This window comes from Quercus robur, chromosome 4, assembly GCF_932294415.1.
Source record: "Quercus robur chromosome 4, dhQueRobu3.1, whole genome shotgun sequence".
Lineage (NCBI taxonomy): Eukaryota > Viridiplantae > Streptophyta > Magnoliopsida > Fagales > Fagaceae > Quercus > Quercus robur.
Window position 1 is genome coordinate 59794429 of NC_065537.1, and position 7459 is coordinate 59801887.

At 31.3% G+C, this 7459-nt stretch overlaps 1 pseudogene; it reads right to left on the reverse strand.

Moving 5' to 3' along the window:
- Positions 1–738: 738 nt before the first annotated feature.
- LOC126722287 (UPF0481 protein At3g47200-like) lies at positions 739–3298 on the reverse strand (annotated as a pseudogene).
- Positions 3299–7459: the final 4161 nt, after the last annotated feature.

A 7459-nucleotide genomic window follows, 5' to 3' on the forward strand; every position in this document is an offset into this window, starting at 1 on the left:
ATTGAGAAAAAGAGATTGTCACTACAAAACAAATCCAATTGTGTATTAGGGTAAGGGTTCAACGGTAGGCTGGTATAAGGTATTAGGATTCCTTTACTTGTAATCGCTTGTTGAGATAATAGTGGATTCTCGGGAGTGGTGACCTTAAATTCATCCGGTAGAGTTTTGTCTTGGTGGTTTTCCTCATTCGTAAACAAATCACCTATATTAAATTTATTTTCCATTGCATTTAACTTTGTTGGTGATTTGTTTGTACTACCACGCTTTTTGCATATAATTGAATCTAATTTATTCACTTGGCTAAATTAATTGGTTAATTTGTCATAAGGGATCAATATATTCTTTGCCTATCAAATCTTGTCTCGAGTTCTCTTCTTTCATATAGGTTATCTAATCAACTGCTCAAATCACGGATCCATCGTCAAAATCAATGTGGCTCTTCTTTGCTTTAGAAAAGAAGTAGCACTCGCAACATACGCAACTCCCGAAAATTCTTTGTTGGCTAGGGATTGTAGTAATGATTGCAAGGAAAATGTCAAATTGGTCAAAATTTAAACTGTAAGCAAATCTCTACACCCTTACCAACACTAGAAAGAATGCAGTTAATGATATAAAACAATCTGGTGTTAAAGTGAAACGGGGGTATAACTCTTGTATCTGGGAACATAGAGGATACAACTTTACTTTAGCATAAAGGACTAGATTGGTGTTGAAACGATGTTTGAAACATCCAGAATGTGAAGTGAAAATTAGAACTTTTTAGAAAGGAAATAGTATCACAAACTAAACAAATTGACAATTTCGAAAACAACTACTAGCAATGCCTTGAACATGATAATATCACAATGAAAAAACTTAAATATTCTTCAAGACAAAAGGCCTAAGGAAATTTAAGAAAGTTATAAGCAGGACTATGACCCCAACAACAGTTGCTGTGCCTCTCCAAATATTACGGAAATATACTGTCTTCAAGGATGCCATGTTATGGTTCCAACAGTTTTTATAGTGACCATTAAGAACTTTTGCGGCAGCATGGTAATAGGAATTTGTTTCCACAATTTCATGGCCAAGTTTGTTAACCATATTGGCAACTGCTTCATTGCTGCCTAATGAGTTAACAAAAATCCTTTCGTCAACAGGTAACTCCACGTCTTCTTTACTATTGATAAGAAAATCCAATAACAAGATATAATTGCGTATGTAAGCTTCAGATGGATAATGACACTGCTCCAAGGCCATGAGGTTTCGGAAAAGGTCTTCAGTTCCGTCATCTACCACAAACTGTGGGACTACCAAGCGAGTTTGCATACGCTCCAAGCACGAAAATTTTTCCAAGCATGGTAACCATAGCATGAGCCATGAGCAATTGATGCATGGACAAATTTCCATGTGCTCCCACTTATGGATTTTAATGTCTAGTAAACATCTTTTTTCTTCTAATGATTTTTCCTCAAGATTCTGAGATTCCCACTTCTGGAATATTAATCCTGCCATGTCCAACTTTGTTGCACTATATAGATGATCAAGGGGATCTCCAGTTTCATGGTTTGGTGGATGGTAGAAATATCTGTGCAAATCAGTGAAATTTTTTACTTCATTCTCAATGGATAATTCCTTGTCGCTGAGAAAAAAGTAATTACAGGCAAGCGTAAGAAATGATTTATGAATGCCGGTACACAAGCTTTGGTCATATAAGTCGTTAAGAAGAAAAAATGGAACCTGATTCTCAAGTAATATCAAGTCTTGCCTTATGCCATCATTTAGCCATGGTTTACTTAATATATAATCATTGTGAACGATTCGGAACCGACTTTCATCTTTTCTAGTTGAAAAAGTCCTCGAGAAGAGCTCAATGATAAAGATAGAATCCAGTAGAAACATTTTCTTGATATCTTCCCCTTCAGGTAGTGAGATATCAGCTGCATAGCAATTGCGGATCATATCTTCATTTTTTTCAACAATACTTGCAAATTCCTTCTGGCCTTTGCAAGTCCGAGAAAAGAACTCCTTGAAATATCTCAGTTTTAGCGTTTGCATGTCCTTTAGTTCATCATTGTCGCGATGAACAGGGCCTATTGAAATTAGCTTTGCAGTGTAGGCTTCTTTCTTTACATCACGAAGTCTCTTGGGGACCTTGTAGATGCAACACTCGGGTGCCACTCAGCAGACTCCTTAATTTGTGTAATGTCAATGATCAACTCCTCAGGCTTTAGCATTTTTTTCAATCGCCAGCTTCCTTTTTCCTAGTTACGGAAAAGCTAACAACAATAATTAGCACTAGAATATGCAATCATTTATATATATAATTATATAAGCAGAAATCTCATCTGTGATAAAATGAGGTTATATCATATGACTCATTCTATGAGTTTTTTTTTTTTTTTTTTCATTTAACCTTCCACCTCATATTTTAATTAATGTCTTGTGTTTTCTACCTTTCTTTTTACTAGTATATCAAATGAGTATAGAATTTCAAGGCTACACAATAAAAAGTAACCTTCTTCTCTTAAGGACAATAATATATTCAACCAATTGAAGTTAATTAACTAACTGACATACACATTTACTTTTTCCATTGAAAAAATAATGAAATAGATTTTCATCATGCGTATCCTAATACTTGTTAAAGGAAATTATTAGTTGAGTATAAAAACATTTAGAAACCTACCTTGCAAGGCATATATATTTTCTAATTAATTACGTAATATGAACTCAATTAAATTACTAATATTGATGAAGTTTTGACGAATTATATCTTGAAAATCCAAAAAATAAAGTAGAAGGATGGAGTAAAGAACCTGCAAATTTTATTTGAAAGAAAATGCTTATAGACTGAACTCCGTGGGGCAGCACAATCAGCTAGAAGGTTACGAATTCGAATATTTGATTCTCATTCACAAAAGAAAAAATCTTGTACACTGTTGATAGCAATTCTTAAAATCTTGCACCCTCATTTATAGTGTGATCTGATCTCACTCTCTCAAACAGAACAAGCAAAAAAACAGGTCATGCTTGCAATGATGTCATTATCATAAATTTACAAACATCTTCTACTTTTTCCAGCTTGTAATTCACAATGGATTTCCAAAATCAACAATGAAAATCAAAATTTATGGAAGGTTTAAGAATAATACTTTGTAAGACTAGCATTATTCTCGTGCTATGTGAAACGAAGACTTTCACTTAATATGTTCATTAATAGTAAGGACCATTGCCATGTCAACTTTCTTATTACACAGAAAGATAGAAACAGGACCCGAGTATGTCCAATGACAATAAGAGGAATTGCCTGTGACATTCATAAGAGATGCACACATGAGATGCATTCAGTTGCACGTAAGTGCCACGTGATTGGCCCCATTGTGAATAAATGTGTACCATAGCTTGACTGAATTAGTAGTTAGGATTATTGAAGCAGTTAGGTACTCATTTAATATAAAATTTAATGTGACTATAAGTCTGTCTTTACTCTTTAGTCACAGTAGTTGAGATGTTTGTTTATGGGGGCGGTTAAAATTAATAGTTCTTGTTAAACTTTTGTGGTAAAGTCGTTGGGATGTTTCGGAGACTCTAATTGAGTAGCCAATATAGCAAGTAGAGTCGTCATTTAACCTAATTAAATGCTTTAGCAAATGAATTTGGGCTAATTATGTTATATAGGACATTAATTATACATGTGAATCCAACAATCTCCCCCTTATGTGTGAATCATACATGTGTACCCAACAATCTCCCTTAAAAACTCATCGGCGTGGTGAATGCTGAAACAAAAAGGCTTAACCTACACACACACACACATATTAAAAGCCAAAAAAAAAAAAAAAAAAAAAAAAAGAGAAAATCCAATTAGATTTTAATTAGATTCTAAATTTTGCACCAATTATCCTATCTAATTTTTAGTTTTTGTGCCATGTGAATTATTAAACGTAAAATTCGAAGGGTCAAATCTAATTAGATTCTAAATTGGATTTCAATTGGAGTCCAATTTTGCTCACATGTCCATCTAATTTTTTAATTTTTGCAGTAAGTAAATTATTGAGTTTAAAAATTGAAAAGTCTAAATCTAGTTAAATTCTAAATTTATATTATAATGAGAAATCATTATATATTTTAGAAATGTATTATTGTTTTTATAAAAAAAAAATGTAAGCTAATACCATGTATAATTTAACCTCTTTAAAAAAAATGTATAATTTGAACCATGTAATTATAATTATTTTTAATTATACCTGTGCATATGCATTGGTTACAAACTACAATATATATATATATATATATATATATATTATATAAAGTCTAATTTTATGCCACATGTCCCATTTAATCTAAGTTTTTTTATTTATTTTTTATTCTTTTGGTGCCAAATGAGTTAATTTAGTGTAAAAAAAAAAGCGGAGTCCAATATAAATAAACCATAAAAAACCTAATCATATATTTAACTCTATATATAAAATTAGAAGAAAAGAGAGTTTGAATGAATTCATATTTATGAGCCTTTTCTTTGTATAACTAAACACAATTCAAATTTATAAGTCATTTATGTAATATACCATGACTGTGTATGATCCATAACTAATTAGGTAATATATATATATATATATATTAATCAAAGTTTATAGAAAATTTAATTAGAATCAAAATTGGATTTTGTTTTTGTTAGCTTTCCATACAAATTATATTGTTTAGATTTTTTTCTCCAAACTAATGAGCATATTTTTTATACTATTTATATTCAAATATTTTGTATGTGAAGATAATGAACGTAACAAATTATAATTGAACCGAACAATCCTATGTACCTATCCCCATTTAATTTACGAGATACTACTCAACCAATTTATTATTTTATTTTATGTTGTACTTAGTAGAATTTCACAAACAATAATTTGTGAATTGATATTGTATATGTAGTATCTAATAGTGATTTTCAAAATTCTATATATAATAGCAATGTAATGAGAAATTTGGTGTAACCAATGTCATGAAAATTGCAAGGAAAAACTATTTTAGTACCTCCAAAGTATATCCTATGTATTTAATAACAAAAAATAATATCAATAGCATCACTATAATTCAGCATTCCCATGTGTGAGCACGAGTTACCTACTAGTATATATTTAAAGGGAAAATGGGCATTTGTCCATAATTTACAAATTACGTAGCAAAATGCCCCTATTTTGAAACTATTCATCAAAATACCCTTGTTTTTTAAACTTAGTTTTAATAAAATCGAGTTACAGGTGAAACTCAACATTAGCAATGTCGAGTTCTATACATATTTTGCCACTTAAAATTGAGGTTCAAAAATAGTGACATTTTGCTAAATAGTTTCAAAACATGAGCATTTTATTGCATGGTTTTAAAATTAGGGGCAAATGCCCATTTTCCCCTATATTTAAAGCTAAAACTAAGAAAAAAAATCCAATTAGATTATAAATTGGATTCTAATTGTCAGCTAACTTTGCACCATATGTCTTATCTAAGCTTTTAAAATTTTTGTTATAGATGGGTTAATGTTATGCAAAAATATAATTAATCCATAAAAAACCCAATAATAAAAAAAAGAAAAAGAAAGAATAAACTTATGTGTACATAAAAAATGATATATATATATATAGAGAGAGAGAGAGAGAGAGAGAGAGAGACACACACACACAGACAGAGGGGGAGTAAAATTCATGTATATATCTATGACTTAGAAAATGTGTAATTCTTACACTACGTATAATTTGAACCTATACATATGTGAAATTATGATTTTTATCGTGCATATGCACGGGTTATATACTAGTATATAGTAAAAGTCAAAACTTAGAGAAAATCTAATCAGATTCTATAATTGAAGTCCAATTTTGTGTCTTATGTCTTAAATTATTTATTTTTAGGAAGAGTTTTATTTCTTAATTTGGAGTCAAATGTAGAACCAAATTATAAATATTCATCTAAGAAAGTTATTGAACTGTAAAAAATAAAAAATAAATGTGCTTCACAATAACAAAAATTAAGAAGTAATAAAAAAAAATTTAAAACATGGACAATTTACATTTCTTATCTAATAATATTCTAACAAGATTTTTTAAAGAATTAACAAAATATAAGAATGATTATCAATAGCATTTAAATTATATATGTAGAAATTATATTATGTATCTTAACGTATATTTTATATATATTCATACATATGCATAAAGTTTCAATCTTTTTTTTTTTTTAATTAAATTGAGGTGATATATGGAGTTTCTATGCTATAATTCTATATCTACTTTTTTGGGGCTCTATTGAACAAACAAAATAAAGTGAAAGGATGGAGCGTAGAACTTGCATGTTTTATGACAACACAATCGGCAAGAGATTATGTCTAAGGAAGCAAGAGATTATGTCTAAGGAAGCAAGGCTACTAATTAGGTAATAAACCCGTGCATATATATTTTGGCTCAAAATGCCAAAGGCATTAGTAGTTTCTTAACTTTGGTAGAGGAGGATTCAATTGTCATTAAGTTAGCTTTGGTTCAGGATGTATTAAATTTATCTATTTATCTTCATTTTAATATATAAAGTTATCAGTCTTTTCATCCAAAAAAAAAAAAAATATATATATATATATATATAAAATCTTCCAAAGGGCAACACAGTTGGCTAGAGGTCGTGCCCGGTGAAGCAAGCTTAGTACTTCCGATTTTTCATTCTCTCACATAGCTCAAAGTCAATCATAAAAGAAAATATATTGCATGATTGATGGCTGTTCTTAAATCTTCTTGTCCTATTTATAGTCTCTACCCCCCCCCCCCCCGCCACACACACACACACACACACACACACACTCACACTCACACCCCTAAGCCCCTCTCCTTGTCCATTTCAAGTGGTTGAGAATTTATTTTCTAAGAAATATTCTAATGACACAACATTTTATATATAACTATGATATAATGCATTATGAGTGGTGAGTTCATCTGTAAGTAATTGTTAACTACTCACAGTTAACTATTTATTTTATTTTTTATTTTTTGGATAATCGACTTGTAAGGTTGAATTTATTCAACCATCTAATTGGCTTTATTCCGTGCCAAATTTGCTTGTATTTCAGCATTTAGTAATCCTGTATTTAGGTGGGTTTGTTGTAAGGATAGTGAGTGAGATAGAGTGAAGTTTGCTCAAGAGTGTGCAAGAAAACAGAGACTCGCGGCTTGGCCTCGCGGGTGACTCGCGGCTGCAAGCCGCCAAACGCAGCACACGTGCCAAGCATGCCGGAAGGTGAACAGTCATGCTAACTGGAGCACTATAGGACAAAACAGGACAACTGGCCATACGGTTATCTCGAGATTGGATCTCGCGACTTGGTCAAGTCGCGAGGTCAAGCCGCGAGCCACCCCTGTTTTGTAAAACCTGACGTTTCACATTCCTCTCCTACTCCAGTATAAATACCCCTTTTACCCACAAATGTAAGAGAGCTTCCAGA